Source organism: Solanum dulcamara, chromosome 7, assembly GCF_947179165.1.
Source record: "Solanum dulcamara chromosome 7, daSolDulc1.2, whole genome shotgun sequence".
NCBI lineage: Eukaryota > Viridiplantae > Streptophyta > Magnoliopsida > Solanales > Solanaceae > Solanum > Solanum dulcamara.
In genome coordinates this window covers 43,955,878-43,978,660 of record NC_077243.1, presented here as the reverse complement: position 1 = coordinate 43,978,660, position 22,783 = coordinate 43,955,878, and positions in this window count along the sequence as shown.

The window sequence follows — 22,783 nt, the reverse complement described above, 5'->3', positions numbered from 1 at the left end:
CAAATTTATATAGTGAATTGGGTATCATTGTATGAGATGATAGACAAGGAAACTCCATGCAATCTGACTATCACTTTGATGTACAACCTTATATAATCCTTTGTTGAATCTGTAGTCTTAATGAGCAAAAAGTGAGATGATTTGGTCATTCTATCCACAATCACCCAAATTGAGTTATGTTGTCTACAAGATTGTAGTAAACCTATTATAAAATCCATTTGATCATCTCCCATTTCCACTTTGGTAACTTTATGTTATAAGCTACACCACAGGGCCTTTGATGCTCAACCCTTACTTGTTGGCAATTTGGAGACTTGGAAACGAACTTTGTTTTATTTCTTTTCATACCATTCCACCAATAGACTTCTTTCAAGTCATGTACATCTTTGTATGAATGCAATATATGGATCTATGCTCCTCTGCCATTATTCCATCTCAAAGACCCTCAATAATCGAAACACATAATCTACCTTGATACCTCAATACCCTATCTCCCCTTTTGGCAAAAGTCATCACTTTCTATTTATGGAAATTTTCTTTCAATTGAAGGAGAATAGGAACTTGAAATTATTTTTCCTTTACCTCAACAACCAAAGAAGACTCCATCCCATTTTGGACAGTAACACCTCCCTCACTGGAATCCACAAGATGGACTCCCTAGTATGCAAGCCTATGTACTTCTCTGGCCAACTATTTCTTCTCTTCCTCAACATGAGCGGTGCTCCTCATGGAAAACTTGCTAAGCGCATCAACAACAACATTAGCCTTACCTGGATGGTAGAGAATTGTCATAGTTCTTGAGCAACTGAATCCATCTCTTCTGCCTCAGGTTCAACTCTTTCTAACTAAATATAGATTGCATTCTCTTGTGATTAGTGAAAACATATACATGTACACCATAATGGTAATAACACAAGTATTAAGAACAAATAATTCTGCTGCCAACTCTAGATCATGAGTTGGATAACTCCTCTCATGGATCTTAAGCTGCCTAGAAGCATAAGCTATGCCTTTTCCTTTCTACATTAAAACACAACCCAATACAACTCTTGACTTATCACAATAGATGAAAAACCCATGTATTCCCTTAGGTAGGGACAAAAAGGGAAGTAGTCAATCTTATGTTCAACTCTTAGAAACTTTTCTCACAAGAATCAGACCATTGAAATTTAGTCTTCTTTTGAGTCAACTTAGTCAAGGTCGATGATATGGTAGAAAATCCTTTAGGACACCTCCTATAGTAACCAGTAAAACCTAAGAAACTTCTTATATCAGTCGGGGATATGGGTCTGGGCCAGTTCTATACAACATCAATCTTCTACGAACTAACTTAAGTACTATCATTATAAATAATATGGATTAAGAATGCTACAGAGGCAATCTAAAACTCACACTTTGAAAACTTAGCATATAACTTCTTTTCCTTGAGTTTGGAGAATAGTTCTAAGATGGTTGGCATGCTCCTCCTTGTTCCTTGAATAAATTAGAATGTCATCAATAAACATGATAACAAACATGTCTAAGTACTACTTGAACACTCTATTCATGAGGTCCATAAATACTGTATAGGCATTAGTCAAACTGAAAAACATAACTAGGAACTCATAGTAACCATATCTTGTTCTAAAAGCTATGTTCGGAATGTCACATTCTCTCACTTTCTACTTATAATAGCCTGATCTGAGGTCTATCTTAGAAAAACATGTGGCACCCTAATAGCCTGATCTGAGGGTTATTTGTTATTAATGGTAACCTTGTTCAATAGACAGTAATTGATACACATTCTCAAAGAATCATCTTTCTTTCTTATGAATAGGACAGAAGCGCCCTAAAGTGAGACACTCGGCCTAATTTATCCCTTATCTAAAAGGTTGTTTAGCTACTTTTTCAACTCTGTAGGATCCTTTTTATATGGCAGAATAAAAAAGGGTTGTGTATCGGGAAGAAATCTATCCTGAAGTCTATCTTCCAATCAAGAGAAACTCTAGGAAAATCCTCAGGAAAGACTTTAGAAAACTCATTTACCAATGGAACTAACTGAAGGGTTGGTGTCTCCATAATATCATCTCTAACTCTTACAAAGTGGTAGATACACGCCTTAGAAACTAACTTTCTAAACTTAAGGTATGAAATTAATCAACCCTAGGCAAATAAGGACTACCCTTTAACTTAAGAACTATCTTATTCGAAAACTAAAACTTGACAATTTGGGTTCTACAATAAACTGAGGCCTAACAAGCATAAAGCAAATCCAAGCCAAGAATGCCATGAAAGTCAACCATGTCTAACTCAGTGAAGTCTGCAGAAGTATCTTTATGATAAATAGAGACTATATAATCATGGTAGACTATCTTAGCTAGAATACACTCACCAACAAGAGTAGAAAAACTGAATGGTTGTAAGAGTCATTCAGGAAGAATTCCAAACTTAACGGCTAAATAAGGAGTCACAAAAGACAAAGTAGTACCTAGATCAAGTAATGCATAAATGTCATGAGAAAAGACTTGAAGCATACTGGTAATAATATCTGACAAGTCCTCTTGGTCATGCCGATTAACCATAGCATACCTGTAAGACCCTAAAAGTTGGAAAGATGGATAACGAGAAATAAAAGATGAAATTCTAGAAAATGCAGCTTTTTGGCACCAAATGACGACCATGACGTTCCTTATTCCCCACCATGGTTCATGGTGTGCCACTGTTGTAAGGATTCAAAAACATGAATCCTTTAGGAAATGGTCCACGATAGGGACCATGGGTTGTGGTGAGCACCATGAGCCATGGTGCCCTCTGTGGTGACCCCTCCATTGAGACACTCAAAAAGTTCTCCAAGGTAGAGACCAAGACTCACCACTATGGCCCTTATTTGCCTTCACGGACCATGGTGGGTTCCATGGTAAACACCCCTGTAGGCCTCCTGTTAGGATCCTCTTTATGACCTAGGGTTAATGGACCATAATGACCTTCACAGACCGTGAAGTTCCCTATGGAGGTATGTGGGATTTCATCCATGGGTACCTTTCACCCATGGAGTCTCAAAGATTTCTTCTCAATTCTTTTATGATTTCTTCAATTTAAAAGCCCTAATTTCATGATTTACATTGGTTCTTCTCAATTATGATATTCTTCAATCTTATTAGCCTATTTATGCATAATTAGCATCATATTGCATGATTTCAAGTTGAATTTCAATGATCTATGATGTATGCTAGTTTTAATTATAATTTAGGAGATATGATCATGATTTTCAAGTTATTTCAATAAAATATTTTTGAATGAGTTGTAAGATGCTTTATGCAAGAAAGTTTATGAATGTCTTATAAAAGGTTGTGAATATTTTTATGATGTTTCAAGTAAGTTTAATGAAAGAGTGACTTGAGATCCTCGAAGGTGACTTAAAACTGTAATAAAGGCGTGACTTAATATCCTAGAAGGTGACTCAAGACTTTAATGAAAGAGTGACTTAAGATCTTTAATGAGGAAGGCAACTTAAGACCCTAAAGATATTTTTTGGAAGGCCAACACCCACATCACATGAATTACTTGATAATAAGTTATTCCTATGACAAAGTTTATGAATTATTATATGATTATGAAAAGCTTATCATTATTATAAGTATGATTTAAGATTTTGATATGATATATAATTTGTGGGATGATGTACTTAGTAGCGAGTGGACTTTGAGGTAGGGGCTCGACCTAAGACCTAGTAGAAACCTCTAGTCTATTAAACATGGCATCATAGATTTGCCAATATGGCCTAGATAGTGGATCTATATATAGCACATGATGATATTAATTGGAAGAAGCTTACCTTGGCAAATAACCTCCCCCTTCTCAATGTGGATATCATCGGATTCCATGTAATAGATCGCATGGTCTTAATGCCGGTTATTATTATATCCCACATATATAAGTTCTTATGATGATTTTGAGGATTTTTTGATGTATTGACCAATGAGATAAATGTTTTAATGTTTTCATGTTTACTCAAGCTTTTGATGATATTGGTCTTACATCCATGAGTCATATTGATTATGTCTCATGATTATTCATGCATATTCTCACATACTTAGTGCATTCCATGTACAAAAGCATACTTTTTACCTACATTATATCGTAATATAGGGTCTGACGATCACATTCATCCTTCTCTTGCATGTGTCTAGAGTTTTGCTATTAGTTCCTTACTATTGGTGAGTCCTTACAGTTCGACGACATGACACTTATTTCTTATCTTGATAGTTATTACTTCATTCTCTTATGTTGTTTATATGGGTGAGATAGGAACTTGTCTTATGCCTCCATCAAGTTATTAGAGGCATGTTTGATAGTAAAATAGTCTATGTTTTTGCTTCTCATTTGAGATTTATGTTCTATTTGAGATTTTGCTTTTGTACCTTGAGCTAGCTTTATTTCTTATTTACCTTATGTATTCTCATGAATGTTATGCTAAGAGGATTCATTGGGGTTATTTAGGATTCTAATCATAGTGTTAAGACTAGGACGTTGTTTGGGTCATGATAAACTTGGTATCAGAGCATAAGGTTTAAATATACTAGGGAGTCTAATATGCCACATCAACTAGAGTCTTGTTCATTAGTGTAAAGTATGCGACATCTATAAATAGGAGGCTATAAGGCAATTTAGGAAACACATCACTTCTTTCATGATCTTATCATTCTATAGAGTTTAACTTTAAGGTTTCCTCATCTAGCTCTTTCTCTTCGCAATTACTCATGCCTCCATGAAGAGCTCCCATATGAAGGAATAGTTAAGAAGAACTAGAAGCTCCAAATGCTCTTGTCAATGATCAAGTGACTTATGCAGAGTTCTGAGAAGCTTTCCAAATGTTAGATCAAGTTGTTACTACTCAAATGAATCAAGAGGTGGATACTCCTCAAGTTGCGAATACTCTGGATTTGAGGGTTAGAGATTTCACAAGGATGAAACCTCCCGAGTTTCATGGATCCAATGTTGATAAGGATCCCCAAGACATTGTTGATGAATTATACAAGATTGTGGAGATTATAGGAGTATATTTGGAAAAAAAGGCAAAACTGGCGCCCTACCAACATAAAGGTGTCGCTCAAGTTTGTTACAATCAATGAAAGATCGAAAGGGTTAAGAGGGTCCCATAGGTTGAGAAAAGTTCAAAGTTGCACTTCTTGATCACTTCTTCCTACTTGTAGTGAGGTAGGTGAAGGTATTAGAATTTATCAACTCCAAGTAAGAGAATATGAGTGTGAGGAAGTGTGTCATCAAGTTCACAAAGTTTTCCAAGTATGATCCATCCTTGGTAGCCGACTCTCGTACCCGAATGAGTAAGTTTATTTCGAGAGTGTCGAATATAGTGATGATAGAATACCAAACTACTATGCTCATTAAGGAGATGGAGATCTCTAGGCTCATGACTAATGTCGAGCAAATTGAAAGACAAAAGTTTAAGGAGAGGAATGTAAGGGAGTCTAACAGGCTTAGTTTGAAGGTGGATTTTCTCACAATAAATTTGGTGGTGGTAATGATCATTCCCGACAAGGCTAAAATTTCAAGGCCAAAATTATTTACAAGCTTCGGGTCAAAGGTTTGACAAATATAGGGCCTTAAACCCTAAGGAAAAAGGTGGTGTTACTGGATCTACTCATCCTAAGTGTATCAAATGTGGAAGAAATTGTGGAGTAATTGTTTGGTTGGAATAGGTGCATGCTTTAGATGTAGTAACATGGGGTACAATATTTTTAAATGTACTAATAAGGTAAAAGAAGGGCATCCTCAAGGTCAAACTACTCAAGGTGAAAAAATTCCACAAGGTGGCGGCCCACGCCAAAATAGTTTCTATGCCATTCAAGTTAGGCAAGAAGTTAATAAGTCTTGCGATGTGGTCACGGGTATGTTGAGAGTCTTTGAACTTGATATTTATGCATTGTTAGATCCGGGTGCTACTTTATCATTTATTACACCTTATCTTGATAAAAGATTTATTGTTAGTACTGAGATCTTGCTAGAGCCTTTTTTGAGCTATACTCCGATTAGCGATTCAGTTGTGGCTAAAAGAGTCTAGAAATTATCTAGTTTCATTTTTTCATAAAGTTACCTCTGTTGATCTAGTAGAGTTTGATATGTTTGATATGACCAATTTTGATTTTATTCTTGGTATGTATTAGCTTCATGCATGTTATGCCTCTATATGTTGTAGGATTCATGTGGTTAATTTTTAGTTTTCTTATTAGCCAGTCTTAGAATGGAAAGATAGTAATTCCGTGATCAAGGGAAAACTCATCTCATGCCTTAAAGCTCAGAAAATTATTTCCAAAGTTTGCATTTATCATCTAGTTCGGATTAGAGATACTAATTTCGAAACTCTTACTCTTTAGCAAGTTTCGGTTGTTAATGAGTTTCCAGAAGTCTTCCTCAATGGTTTCCCAGGCATTCCTTCTAAAAGGGAAATAGACTTTCGTATCGATCTCCGATTCTCTTTTTCATAAAGAAGGATGGTTCTTTTCGTATATGTATTGATTATCAATAATTGAATAAGGTCACAATTAAAAATAAGTATCCCATTCTAAGAATTAATGACTTGTTCGATCAACTTCAAGGAGCAAGCTACTTTTCAAAGATTGATCTTTGATCATGTTATCATCAACTCTGAGTGAGGGAATGTGACATTCCAAAGGCGGAATTTAAAACTCGGTATGGTCACTTTGAATTTTTAATTATATCTTTTTGTTTAACGAATGACCATGCAACTTTAATGAATTTGATGAAAAGGGTATTCAAGCAATACTTGGATATGTTTGTGATTGTTCTCATTTGATAATATTTTGATCTATTCTCGGAATGCGGAAGGTCATACCTAACATTTGAGGATTTTATTGCAAATTGTCAAGGACCGTTAGTTGGATGCAAAGTTTAACAAATGTAATTTTTGGTTAAGGTCAGTTGCGTTCTTTGGTCACATCATCTGTGGTGAAGGAATTATGGTTGATACAAAGAAGAGCGAGGCGATTAAGAATTATCCTAGACCATTGACTTATTTTGATATTCAGAGTTTTTTGGGCTTAGCCGATTATTATAGACATTTTTTGGAAGGTTTCTCTTCCAATGCATCACCCTTGAGTACTTTGACTTCAAGAAGGTGAAGTTCCAATGGTTTTAGGAATGTGAGAAAAGCTTCCAAGAATTGAAAGATAGGCTTAACTACACTCCGATGTTGACTTTATCAGAAGGTTCCGATGGGTTTATTGTGTATTGTGATAGTTTATGAGTTGGTCTTGGTTGTGTTCGAATGCAAAATAGGAAGGTGATAGCTTATACTTCAAGGCAACTCAAGGCATATGAGAAAAATTACCCAACACATGATTTGGAGTTGGCGGCAACGTTATTTTATTTAAAGTTGTGGAGACACTATCTCTATGGTGTCCATGTGGATGTTTTCATCGATCACAAGATTTTACAATATGTGTTCACTCAAAAGGACTTGAACCTGCGATAAAGAAGATGGCATGAGCTATTCAAGGATTATGACACGAGTGTGCTATACCACCCAGGATGGTGTTGTTATTATGCAAAATGCTTCCGAATCATCTCTTATGGCAAATGTATAGGCAAACAAGGTAGTGATCCCGCTTTGGTGGAATTGAAGAAAGCGTTTGCCAAAAAATCCATTAAGGCTTTCACCCAAGAGGGAGATGGTATTTTGAGATATCAAGGCAAATTATGTGTTCCTAATGTTGATGGCTTAAATATATGATATTATCGAAGCTTAGAGTTTGTGGTAATCTATTCATCTTGATTCCACAGAGATTTATCGAGATTTGAGGGAAGCGTATTGGTGGAATGGCATGAAAAGAGATATTGTTGAATTCGTGGCTAAGTGTCCTAATCGTCAACAAGTGAAAGTTGAGCACCAAAAATTGGGAGGTTTGGATCAAGATATTGAGATTCCTCCTTGGAAGTGGGAAGCATTGAATATGGACTTTGCTAATGGTTTGCCTCGTACTCATAGGAAACATAATTCTATTTTGGTGATTATTGATCAAATGACTAACTTGGCTTATTTTCTTCCTATTAAGACTTCATATTCAGTCGAGGACTATGGTAGTTTATATATCCGAGAGTTGGTTAAGCTTCATGGTGTTACATTGTCTATCATCTCGAGTCGAGGTGCTTAGCTTACATCTCAATTTTGGACATCCTTCCAAAAGGGTCTTGGTACTCAAGTGAACATTAGCACAATGTGTCACCCACAAATAGATGGTCAGGACGAGCGTACCATTCAGACATTAGAAGATATGTTGAGAGCATGCATTATTGACTTTAAATAAAATAGGGGTGAGTATTTGCCAATGATAGAGTTTTCTTATAATAACAGTTATCAGTCTAGTATTAAGATGACTCCATTTGAGGCTTTGTATAGTTGGCGGTATAGATCCCCTATTTGTTAATTTGAGGTTGGTGATGTTGCTTTGATAGGACCTAAGTTGGTATTGAGGCTATGAAGAAGGTTAGACTATTTAGGGAAAGATTGAAGATAGCCCAAAGATGACAAAATTCCTATTCAGATGTGAGAAAAAGGGAACTTGAATGAGAGGTTAATGATTGGGTTTACTGGAAAATTTTACCTATGAAGGATGTGATGCATTTTGCTAAGAAAGGGAAGCTAAGTCCCTGCAATGTTGCCAATTTTGAGGCAAATTGGTAAGGTGGCTAATGAGTTGAATTTGCCTTATGATTTGGTATTGTTGCATCCCAGTGTGTCCTTGTTGAGGAAGTTTATTGGAGATCCTTGTCACGACCCAACCCCGTAGGGTGCGACTAGGGTACGACCTGGACCACCCGTGTACCTAGCTATCAACTGTGGTCAAATTAAGCTGTAAATAAAACAATATCATGTAACAGAGCCCCACTAGGCGATAACATTTCATAAACCTATAGCCCTTTTCATTTGTATTACAACATGACAGGGAACGCAAGCCGATAAGGCTGCCATAACATAATAACACATATCATATATAATGTAGACTCAGCTGAATCAAACTGACATACACAACTGTATACATGTCTTTAGACCTCTATAAATATAAATGACAACATATGGTGGGATAGGGTCCCCACCGTACCTCCGAATGGACAAAACAATTTTATACATCAGTGGACAGTATCAAAAACTAGGCTCCGATACAATGGAGCCTCTTCCAGCTGAGCTGCATAGAATCCTAAGCTGGCGGACTCCCAAAACCTGTATATGTACCTGCGGGCATGAACGCAGCCCCCCGAGAAAGGGGGGTTAGTACAACATATGTACTGAGTATGTAAAACATAACATGATACAACTGGAAGCATATCTAAAGTAGAGAAGCTGGGGATAAAATGTCAAATCAGAAACCGGTACTTGGAAAAGGAAAATCATGCATGCTCAAACTTTCAATATAGCCGGCCCTATCAGGGATCCGGCTAATCATATTGATAGTATCAGTATCAGGCCCCAGGCCATCATCACCTTATTATAACACATCATATATATACATATGGATGCCGGCCCTCTAGCGAGGGACTCGGCGAACAATGCAGTGAATTACATGAATCTGATGACCGGCCCGGAACTCGGAGAAGAAGTTTTACAGTATACACGAGTAGAGTAGTGAGAAACAAAACACAGTTTAAATCATTATCTGAGAATCAATGAAGTCACCAAGCTAACTCTCATCTGGGGATTAGGGTAGAAGGTATCTGACATATACTCTCTAACTGTCACTAAGGACTATGTAAAACAAAGAATTTTTAGAAATCTTAGACGTATACCAATGTGAAATATCTTATAGCAGTCCGAGCATGGGTTGTCTCAGAGCCTTTCTTTTTTACAAATAAGAGCTTAGTTAAATCAATTGTTATACAGTCATATAGAAGATTCGAAGATAGCAGCTTACTACTTTAAAGTTTAAACATTCAAAAGTGAGTGAGGGTCCTGAAGTCATATTCAGAACCTGGGAATTGAATTACCCCCAAAGCTCATATCATATCTTGCTTATATCTAAGACATGCCAAAAGAGAAAAGATAGGCTTTACATACCTATACCAAAAACATACCAAGAGAAGCTTCACATACCTCTTGTGAGTTACTCTTTATCCTGTTCGTCTCATCGTCCTCTGAACCTATTCAACATGAAAGTAATACGAATATCAACTACCCTTAGCTTTCCAGCATCTTAGGTTGTACCTTAGTATTCATGGAATCTATTTCCTTGTTCGTTTCCTCAACTAATTATTTAATTAGTTAAGGCATTATGGAAAATTGGGCAGCACCTCCCCTATAATGTGCCCTATTCAAATTTCCAATTAGATCCCTAAACACTACATCCAACTAACAACAACAACCTGCAATATATGTTTACGCAATTCACATCAACAATATACAACATAAACTCCAAACGACTCGCTCAAAAATATGATATCAAAATAGGGTTTCTAGTTTCCATTTTGCAAAACCTTTAATCGTACGAAGAGGGGGGTCGCGTGGCTGCAACCAGCAGCTCCTCCGACTCATTTAGAACATATTTAGACCCTGCAACAACAAGCCACACCCGTTCACATTTTCAGCCACCTATAGGGCGTGTAACACACTCCGTAACAACACCATAAAGTCCAAATTAAAAGGAGAAACCTTACCTTACCCGAAATTGGCCAAAATTGTCAAATCGCAACTCGGAACTTCTTCAAACGCGCTGAAATTGAGCGGGCTATTTGTATGACTTCCTTGCTGCCCCAAGAAGTAAATTTATGTTATTAGTATCCTAAATTCATCTTAGTATACCTTAGATAATTTATTTACGGAGCGATGCTCGGAGGCATACCTTGGCAGCCTCTAGGCCGTAGCCCTCCTCTCTTCTTCCTCTCACGTTTCTGTCCAACTTTTCCAAGTGTACATCTGAAGAAATGACTTCTTAGTCATCATAATATACATATATATACATATATACATCTCCACGTGCTTGAGGAACACCTTAGATAATTAATACACGAAAGAATAATGAAGAACTCACCCTTAATTCTTCCAAACCAAAGCTGTCGTAGGTACTCTCTTTCTCTCACATTTCCTCTCTATGTTTTGGCTGATTTTTTGGATACATAATGACTTAAGAGTCATTAATATATATATCCACCCTTTTAGAAGGTGCCACGTGGCAGCCCCTAGGGTGCCACCTAGGTTCATGCAGCCTATCGCACGCCTCCACGTGGCAGTGGGGTCCACCCCCCAAGCAGGTGTTTGCTTGTCACCTTCTTGCTTGTCACCTGCTTGCTTGAGGTGCTTGCTTGTCACCTGCTTGCTTCACATTCGTAAGTTCAGAATCTAGTTTTTGCTCCCTCTCGTAGGTTCGACATCTCACTTTATTTTAAGAGCCTATGTAATCCGTGCTACATAGTCTTGGCATGTCCTCTAGTAGCACAAGTATATAAAACTTTTACATTAATAACTTACGTAGGTAAATTGAGTCCTACGACTCATTACTTGGCCTCCAATTCCTTCCGGATTCTTATAATTCCACTTCCAACCTTCTCTACTATGGGGTATCACATCCTCCCCTCCTTGGAGTCATTTGATAGTGTCGTAGCGTATCCGGCTCACATGATAATGTCTAAGGAACTTATGAGACATTCTGAGTTTAAAAGGCGTGGGGTGTAACAATCCTAGCTCCATTGTGTTATTGGACAGCATTGAGGTAAAATAGAGTATCTTATATGAGGAGGTTCTGATTTAGATTTTGGACCGATAAGTTAGAAAGTTGAGAATCAACAAAATAGCTTCACTTAAAGTGTTATGGAGGAACCAAGAGGTTGAGAGTGCTACATGGAAAGCCAAAGCCGATATGATGTCCAGATATCCTGATCTCTTTATTTTGTTCCTAGTTGAGGTATTTAGTTCCTTCATGATTCAATCAGCCTAAATCATGTATTGTAGTTGTTATGAAGGTTTCATATGCATTCATGTTCATGAAATGAGTTTTAAAGTCATGTTTTAGCTGGAGATTCAAAATTTCATATTTAATACATTATCGAGATGTTTTGCATTCATGTTGAGCTGTTATGTTCCTCTCCTATTCCATTTATGGTAGCTTGAGTCCCATTCGAGGATGAATGTTCTCAAAGGGGAGATATGGTAAGAACTGAAAGTTGGATAGATGGATAACAAGGAACTTTAGATGAAATTCTAGAAAATATATCTTTTTGGCCCCAGGTGACGACCACGAAGCCTATTATGGGCCATAGTCCTCTCCACGATTCATAGTATGCCACCATGGTAAGGATTTAGAAACATGAAACTTGTAGGAAAGGGTCCACGACAGGGACCATAGGCCATGGTGAGTACCATGAGCTGTAGAGCCCTCCATGGTGACCCCTCCCCTGAGACCCTCAGAAACTTCTCTAAGGTAGGGACCATATGTTACATCCCACACTTTTAAACTCGGAATGTCTCATAAGTTCCTTAGATATTATCATGTGAGCCGTATACGCTACGACCCTATCAAATGACTCTAAGGAAGGGAGAATGTGATACCCCATAGTAGAGAAGGTTGGAAATAGAGTCGTGAGAATTTGGAAACAGCTGGAGGCCAAGCAATAAGTCATAGGACTCTAATTACCTACATAAGCTACTAACTTAGAAGTCTTACTTACCTAAGCTACTTGAGGAGATACCAAGCTTGCATAGAACGGATTACATAGGCTCTTAAAGTAAGACAAGATTACGAACCCACGAGGAAGAGGATACGATGACACATGGCAGCACCTCAAGCAAGCAGGTGCCCCACCTTCTTGGGGGAGGTGGACCCCACACCACATGGCAGCCCCTTATTGGCAGCATGTATGTGTTGGCCCAATGGGGGCCGAACACGTGTCACCCTTAGGGGATGACATGTGTCACCCCCTAAGGCAACATATATCTACATGTATTGTGAGTAAGGACTATATTTGTTGTCCAAAACTTCAGCCAAAGAGAGGAACAAAAAGTTTAAGAACAAAACAACAAGGCAGCCATGGTTTAGAAGAATTAAAGGTCAGTTATTCACTTTTCCTCCGTGAATTAATTATCTATGGTGTTCCCTAAGGACGTGGAGGTGTATATATATATCTTACGATGTCTACGGAATTAATTCTTCAGCTTGGAACTTGAGAGAAAGTTGAAAGAACAAAGAGGGAAAACGTTAAAAACTTGTTAACAAACCCATTTTTGGAGGGGACAGTTGTTATTAATATTGGTATAACTTCTTGTGTATATATTCATTTCGGGTGATTCAATATGTTTTGGAAAGTTATTTCATAGGTATATAACTTTAATTTAGACTTTAAAATCCATTTTTGCTTTTAGCTTCTAGAAAAAGGGTGATGAAGTGTAGAGGATGTACTGCCCATATTTTGGTTTTGGAAATCTTACACGGACTGTTGTTGGTGTTTTGGGCATATCGTTTTGTACAAAATTCCATAATTTACTAAGATAGTATGGGGTCCATAGGGGTAGACCAGCAGCCCCAGCTTGGGTGTCTTTCTCCTGTTCCATAATTTCCTCTTCTCCAACCTCTATATCTCCTACTAACTCATTCTATGGAGCAGGAGGAGCCTTGCCTACTGGCACCTCTTCAATCGGAACCTCCACTCTGGCAGGTGTTGTTCTCCCTTTGCCCCTATCGTATCTCCTTCTCCTGCCTCTACCTCTACCTCTCTCATGAACTGATGTAGGGGTGATTCGAAATTGTATGTGACCCTAAGATACATTTCTATAACTTTCATGAAGGACATAAATGCTTTTTCCCTCCATTACCCCTTCGAAACAAAGAGACAAGGTAAAATAATAAGCTGTCGAGAATTCACATTTTGATAGTTTTGAGTGAGTTGTTGCTGCAGGGGTGTAATGTATTGTTGCAGGGACTAAATGCATTCTAAAAGGGATGTGGATGCTACTGGTTGCAGCCACACGACCCCTTGTTTCGTATAATGAAAGGCGTTATAGAATAAAGACTAGACGCCCTATTTGATATTATCTTTTTGAATGAGTCATTTGGAGTTTATATTGTATATTGTTGGTATGAATTGCTGCAGTTGTTGTTTTTGGTTGGCTGTAGATCTTAGGGACCTAATTGGAAATTTGGATAGGACACATTATAGGAGAGGTGCTGCCCAATTTTCGGCAACGCCTTGGCAAATAACAAAACTAGTCAGGAAAACGACTAAGGAAATAAATTCCATTAATACTAACGTGTAACCTAGGGTGCTGGAAAGTTAAGAGGGGTTGATATTCATATTACTTTCATGTTAAATAGGTTCAAAGGACGGCGAGGCACACAGGATAAGGAATAATTCAGATAAGGTATGTGAAGCTTCTCTTGGTATGTTTTTGGTATAGGTATGTAAAGCCTATCTTTTCTCTTTTGGTATGTCTTAGATGTAAGCAAGATATGATATGATCTTTGGGGGTAATTCCATTCCTAGGTTCTGAATATGACTTCAGGACCCTCACTCACTTTTGAATGTTTAAACTTTAAAGTAGTAAGCTGCTATCTTCGAGTCTTCTATATGACTGTATAATAATTGACTTAACTAAGCTCTTATTTGTAAAAAAGAAAGGATCTGAGACAACCAATGCTCGGACTACTATAAGATATTTCACATTGGTATACGTCTAAGATTTCTAAAAACTCTTTTTTTACATAGTCCTTAGTGACAGTTAGAGAGTATATGTCAGATACCTTCTACCCTAATCCCCAGGTGAGAGTTCACTTGATGACTTCATTGAGTCTCAGATAATGATTTAAACTGTGTTTCGTTTCTCACTACTCTACTCGTGTATACTGTAAAACTTCTTCTCCGAGTTCCAGGCCGGTCATCAGATTCATGTAATTCACTGCATTGTTTGCCGAGTCCCTCGCTAAAGGGCCGGCATCCATATGTATATATATGATGTGTTGTAATAAGGTGACGATGGCCTGGGTCCAGCTACTCATACTATATGATGTGTTGTCATAAGGTGATGATTTTCTAGGGCTTGATACTGATACTATGATGATGTGTTGTAATAAAGTGGCGATGGCACGGGGCCTGATACTGATACTACGTATATGATTTACCGGACCCTTGACGGGGCCAGCTATATTGAAAACTTGAGCATGCCTGTTTTTATGATTCACAGAGTACTGGTACATGTTTCTGATTTGATAATTGGTTCCCATGCTTCTCTATTTTAGATATACCTCCAATTGTACTATGTTACGTTTTACATACTCAGTACATATTTCGTACTAACCCCCTTTCTCAGGGGGCTGCGTTCATGCCCGCAGGTACAAATACAAGTTTTGGGAGTCCGTCAGCTTAGGATTTCATACAGCTCAGCTGGAATAGGCTCCATTATATCGGGGCCTAGTTTTTGATACTATCCACTAATGTATAACACTGTTTTGTCCATTCGGGGGTACGACGGGGGCCCTGTCCCGCCATATATTGTCATTTATATTTTTAGAGGTCTGCAGACATGTATATATCGGTTGTGGATGTCAGTTTGATTCAGCTGGGTCTACCTAATATATGATATATGTAATTATGTTATGGTAGCCTTGTCGGCTTGCATGCCCTATCATGTTGTGATACAAATAAAAGGGGCTACAGGTTTATGAAAATGTTATCGCCCAGTGGGGTTCTGTTATATGATATTGTCTTAGTTATGATTCAATGTGACCACAGCTAATAGATATATGTACGGAGGGTCCAGGTCGGACCTCAGTCGCGGCCTACGAGGTTGGGTCATGACAGAAGTGGTATTAGAGCAGTTTGTCTTTAGATTGTCTGCAGACCGTGTCTAGTAGATTTTTGTTTATCGATGTGTTGTGCTCCACATCTATAAATAGGAAGCTACAAGATATTTAGGATGTTACCTTTCTTCTATATCTGAGATCGTGCTATAGATCCGAGTCATAGAAAAATTCCTTATACTAACCTTGGATCTTAACAGAAGGACGACATCAACTGAAGGAAATAATTGACGACATGGAACGTCACGAAGTATGCGGGTAAGTAAAGTAAAGGAACGAAGGATATCTATCTGTTTGAGTAAAGTATGGAAGTAATATTGGAATGTAAAGTTGAAAGCTGAAAGGAAAGCAGACAGAAAGTGCAACAGATGAAGTTTGAAGTTGGACATATGAGTTAAGTCCAGTATTTTTATATTATTGTTGACATTGAAAGCCCTGTGTGACTTTGATATGAGATGACATTAAAAGCCCTGTGCGACTGTGATATGATATGTATATATATATATATATATGTGTTGGCCCTGTAAGGCATTGTTTGTATTTTCTGCGTGCAGGTTTTGGGATAGTAAAAGTGTATAGGAAACTCTGCCGAAATTTTCCCAATACAAGAAGAAGGGAATAAAACATAGTTTACAACATATCTTGGAAATGGATACCGGGTACATATAGGATGCTAAATTAAAGCTGTAGGAGATACTCTTCATGTCATCGATAAAGGATACCCTCTTTACTTGGGGGAGTTTATTTCGGAAAAACAAAAGTCTGTCTGAGCAGTACAGTTCAGACCACAGTATCTCCAGCTGTAACTATGCTGTAGAAAAAAAGAGAAGCTCAGGTTGAAGGGTAAGGTGTCTAGTAATTAAGTTTCACTCTTTTTGAAAGCCCCAAGCCCTCAATTTCTATCGTAAATTAGACGAGTTGTTCATAACATGAGGATAAACTTGGAAGGAGATCAGGTCGGGCAAGTATTAAAAGGGAAGTATTGTGATGTTTTAGAGGTTTTGGTTTCTTCCAACAATGGTTGGAAAATGGTTCACGATAACAGTTTATAGTTCTCCATCGATTAATTGGGAAAAGAACTTCTAACAGAAGTACCTCAAAGAGATGTCAGGAATTGAACATGAATACGAATTAAAAGGGGGATATATAAGTAAGAATTGAACAGTGTGATACGAATATGCAGGGATAAAGTGGAACCACTAGTAAGACGCACTTAGTACGCGTTGACTAAGTTAAAGGCCTGCGTTGAGAACACAGTAAGAGCATGGGGCTTAAGATACAAAAAAATGATGCGTATACACAATGTCCCCCCAAAAATAGTGGAACCCTTAAGGGACGAGGATGAAAAACTTAAAGAACAAATGGCGCAACTTCTATTCGCCCCATGAAGCAAAGGATATAGGTTGGGATAAAGCTACTACTTCAAGAAAACCTTAAATAGTTATCGTCAGAATACTAGTACTGCCTAGTGGAAATGGGAACGACTACAAGTACTGATTAATTTTTGATGAAGATAAGTAGAATGTGGCCTCAGACGAGCAGTCCCATGGGTCCCATTACTGAAGTACAGAGTAATAGACGAGGTGTCGCACTATATATGGAAAGGTTCTCGTCGCTTCATAATTTAGCCAAGGCTCCATACGCAGATAGTACGATTATAAAATATGAAGATAGATGGAGACATGATGCAGTACCAAGTAGATTGGAGGAAGAGATTGGGCAAAATTGAGACTGGACAAAGAAATATAGAGCAAGGTACAAGCATATGAAAGTACGAGTACCCTCTAAAAGGGGGAAGTTAATGAGAAAATAGCAAAAGTAGGAGGAGGCAACTGATATGGCAATATATTTGAGATGGACGTCTAAACATCAACAAGATATCTTACTGAAAAAAGTTGGAAAGGTCCGGAAGCTACCAATAATTGGATAGTAGCTAGAATACTACATAAGGCGGCGTTAAGAAGTTTGTGACGAGACCTTGAACAACATAACACTAGAAGGCGGTTGCGTATAAAACTAGAAGATTGTAACCATGAAAGGATATCAACCAACTTAAGAGACATTACGAAGGGTAATGACAGCATGCTAGACCAAAAGCCAAAACGTTGGTTATAGTGGAGCTAAAGGTCTACGCCGATATAGGATGCAAGATAACAGACAAAAGGATAGGGAAAAACATAAAGACTCGCGAGACAACGCTGAGGTAAATCTGAAGCTAAGTTGAGTGCCCCATACATTATGGCAAGGATTACAATGAAATGCAACACGAAGACTTCCCAGGGAAGTCACCCATCCCAGTATTACTCTCACCCCAGCACACTTAACCTCGAAATTCTGATGGAACTTAATGCGTTAGTGCTGGTATGATCACGCGAGATGGAAGAATCGGAACTAGCGGCGGAGGAACGACATGAGATTATGTTTCTGGAATACTATACGTTACGTTGAGGGTATTGTAAAAAGAATTTAAGCAAGACAAGAAGGATTAGCTAACTGCTAACTGACGACGCACTCAAATGCCACAGCTCTTCAACATAGAACTAGTTAATGAGAGGAAAAACGCAGAATAACTATATGGGCCAGTGGGCGAGGGAATTTTGACACCACTTGGCAGCCAACTCTGAGGGCAAAAAAGCAAAACCCAAAAGGTATGGGTACCAGCTGATGTAATTTACAAATGAAAGGAAGCAATACCCAAGGTAGAAAATTCCACAATATGACCAGGACTACAAGACTCACTTCGCACTCCAACGCCAGATGAATCTGGAGAGAATGTTACTTGTGGATTAACGATATTAGTCCCTTCTCCTTCGATCAAAGGTAACCTACTCTGCCGAGAAGGTGTAAAATTGTAGAGTAAAAGAGTGGTAGGACCTTACGAAGTCCCCATAGCTATTGTCCTAAGCAAGGGAGCCCAAGTTGCAATTAACTATCGAGAGATATAAAGATAGGTCAAGCCAAATTACCGAGATTGAATTTGTACTACGAGTGAAGTAAGACATGGCCACGAGTGGACCAGAGATCTTCCCGACATCGAGGGTAGGATAAGGGAGAAAAAGGCAGGGTAAAACATGAGGACTAGCGAGGTAACGCTAGGATACTTCTTGTACCCTCTCATATTCTTGTAAAAGTAAAGAATGACACTAGATATGTGTCTAGAGGATTACAAACGGGGGTAAGGGGAATTATGAAAGGGTCTAAGTAAAACTGGCAGAACTAACTGATTACTACAGGATGACGAGCTTATATGCCACAATTCCTTCAGAAGTATACCAGATCATGTTAGACAAAGCACAGAACGACTACGAGAGCCATTATATGAGGGGACTGCAACATTATTCGGTTCCAACCCTAAGAATTTGGAAAAAAAAAGGAAGAAGGACCCAAAAGATCGAATGCCAGTTAAAGTTCTGCAAAGAGTCGAGATGGACTATACGAGGCTAACGGTTCCAAAATTATCAACGTCGTTATGAACCTATTTTATACTCTGTAAGAGTAGGATGCTATACGGGTTATTGCGAGTAGGCTAACTGTCACGACCCAACCCCGTGGGCCGCGACTGGGGTCCGACCTGGACCCCCGTTTATGTAACTGTCGACTATAGTCAAATTGGACTATCTATAACGTGATACTACTCACAAAAACCTCAATGGGTTAAAACTTTTTCATGTTCATATAGCCTCCTAGATATAGGAACCAAACACATGAACCCAGTGGGTGATAAAATATTCATACACGTGTGGCCTCTTTTATTTGCATCATGTTATGAATGGGAAAGCCAGCCGATAAGGCTGCCACAACATAATCGCTTTTACAATATATCGCATAGGCATAGCCGAAATAAATTCCTAAACAACCCACACACATATGTCTACAGACAACTAAGAAAAGGAACGACAACATATGGCGGGACAGGGCCCCATCGTGCCCTTAACCAATATGTACAAATGTACAAGAAAATGCTAGTACCAAAATAGGGCTCTGGACAAGGAGCACTGCGAACCAACAGGGTGGATGTCCTAGGCGAGCAGATCAGCAAATCAAGAGTCTGTACCTGCGGGCATGAAACGCAGCCCCCCAAAGAAAGGGGGGTCAGTACGAAAAATATACCGAGTATATAAAGCATGGACTATAATAAGTAAAGTCGTTACCATAGGAGAATGTGCAAAAAATGAGCAAAATATCTAGAATATCAAAACGCTTTTCATAATCATCGATAATATATGCAGAAAAACATATGCCACATCCGGCCCCATTAAGGGACTCGGTGAACAAATACAAAATGTGGTCGCCGCCCCTTTACTGGCACCACAGCACATTATAACAATAGAGTAGGGAATATCTCCGTAACAGATCATATCATATCAGATGGTCATATCAGATCATATCATACCATATGTGTACATGGAACATTATAACTCCACAAAACCCATGTACAGGTCATACCTGCCCCCTCACGTTGGGGCATGATGAACAATGCAGAGAAGTATGCACGATAAAAAAACCTGGCCCAGGCTCGGTGAAGGAAATATTGAGGAATCCATGAGTGGAGTAGTGAGAAACTATATGCAATTTAAATCATATTTGAGACTCGATGGAATAATCAAAATGAGCTTTCCTTCAAAATCGAGACAAAAGTCATATTAACTACCTTTTGAAAGTCACGATAGACTATATCAAAATAGAACTTCTAGGAATCATATATATGTATCAAGGCATAACAAAATATCTTTTGGAAGTTGAGAAATTGGCCATACTAGTGGCTTTAAGAATAGGACTTCTTGGGAATCATATGGAAATCATATACTTGTTTCGTAAAAACCATGCCAAAAAGGAAGATTAGCTTTATATATTTATGTCAAATCATGCTAAGAGAAGGAATAATATTTACATACTTATGCCAAAGAAATACTAAAATAAAGTATAAGACTTATATACATATGCCAAAACATGCCAAAAGAAGGAAACGTTAGCTTTACATACCTGTTACGGGTTACTTCTTATCCCGTTTGTCTCGTTGTCCTTTAAACCTAAGTAACATGGAAGAAATACAAGTATCAACAACCTTAGTCTTTTCAGCACCTTAGGTTACACAGAAATATTTATAGAACTCATCTCTTTGCTCGCCTTCTCCACTAGTTCCTTAATTAGTTAAAGAGTAAACGAAAATCGGGCAGCATCTCCCCTATAATGTGCCCTATCTGAATTTCCAATTATACTCCTAATAGCTACAGCTAACCAACAACAATAACCTGCAGCATATATATATACAATTCACATCAATCTTACACCACATAAACTCCAAACGACTCGCTCGAAACCACGATACCAAAATAAGGTTTTTAGTTTGTGTTTTACAAAATCTTTAACCGTACGAAGTGGAGGACCATGTGGCTGCAAACAGTAGATCCCACACCTCTTTTAGAATTCCTTTAGGACCTGCAACACACCATCACACACCTGCAACAGCCCCCACACGCACAATGCCTCATTTTGACTACAATTTAACTATAGCGATTCCAATTTGGTTTATTTCGGACGTCAAGCATATTTATCATATTTTCACATTTCCAGCCACTTACACAGCGCACAATACCCTCTATAACAACACCATAAACTCCAATTTAAAAGGAAAGGCCTTACCTTATGTTAAACTTGTCAAACTCGCCAAAACTATCAAAACGCGAAATCTGGACAGCCCACTGTCTTATATTGTCGCTTAGTTTCGGAGGGGTAATTGAGGGAAACAGGATTTGTGGCCTCAATGAAAGTTATAGACATGTGTATCAAGGTTGCAAACTTACCCCTACAGCAATTTTGTAGGAAAATATATGCCCAAAATACTCACAGTTGTCCGTGTAGGATTTCCAAAACAAAATCTGGGCAGCACCTCCCTCATACTTCATCACCCTTTTTCGAGCAGAGAAAAACACAACTGGGTTTTAGAGGCTAAATGAAAGTTGTATCCCTACAAAATAGCTTTCCAAAACCTCTTGAATCACTAAAAAGGAAGCCTTACACAAAGAGTTATACTCGTATTACCAACTTAGTATTTCTCCAAACCATGGCTTCCTTTTCTTTCTTCTCCACGTTTTTTTCTCTATTTTTGTTCAAGTTTTTGGCTAAAAATGACTTAATAGTCATCCATACATAGATATATATCTTTTTGGAGAGTGAAACATGTCAGCCCCTAAGGGTGACACGTGTCACACCCTTAGGCAACCACCTCAATTATGCAACCAATCCATGGTTGTCACGTGGCAGGTGGGGGTCCACCCCATGGTGTGTCACCTTATGCCACGTGTCACTTTTATGTGATGCCATGTGTACCTATCACGTGCTACCATGTGTCAAGTAGGTGAATCACCTACTTGCTTCAAGTAGGTACGTCGTTTCCTTATTTCTCTTCCGTGGATTCATAATTTTGTCGCACTTTAAGAGCCTATGTATTCCTTGCTACGTAGTCTCAACATACACTCGAGTAGCTTAAGTACTTAAGACCTCCACGTTGGTAGTTTACGCGAGTCAATCGAGTCCTACGACTCATTTCTCGGCTTCCACCTCCTTTCGAATTTTTATAACCTTATTATGAAGCATTTCGTTCTCCTTTCCTTGGAGTTATTTGATAGCATTATAAACTATCCGACTCACATAACGACTTTTAAGAAAATTAAGAGGCTTCTCAGAAACTTGAGAAGTTTAAGAAGCATTCTTAGGTACCAAAGTACGGGGTGTAATATCCTTCCTCCATTTAGAATATTCATCCCCAAATGTTAACTAGCCTCATAAGGTCTTACGAGTGCTTCAGGATTCTTCTGTACTGGCTGCCGTTCATAGGCCTTGTATCAACTCATATGGTCTATTTAAGAAGGTAGATTACCTGTAGGCATAGGGAACAGTGATATTTCTTTTCCATTACTTTTTTCCAGTTTCTTTACCACACATCATATTGCACCCTTTACACGAACATGTGTAGGAGCTTAAAATAG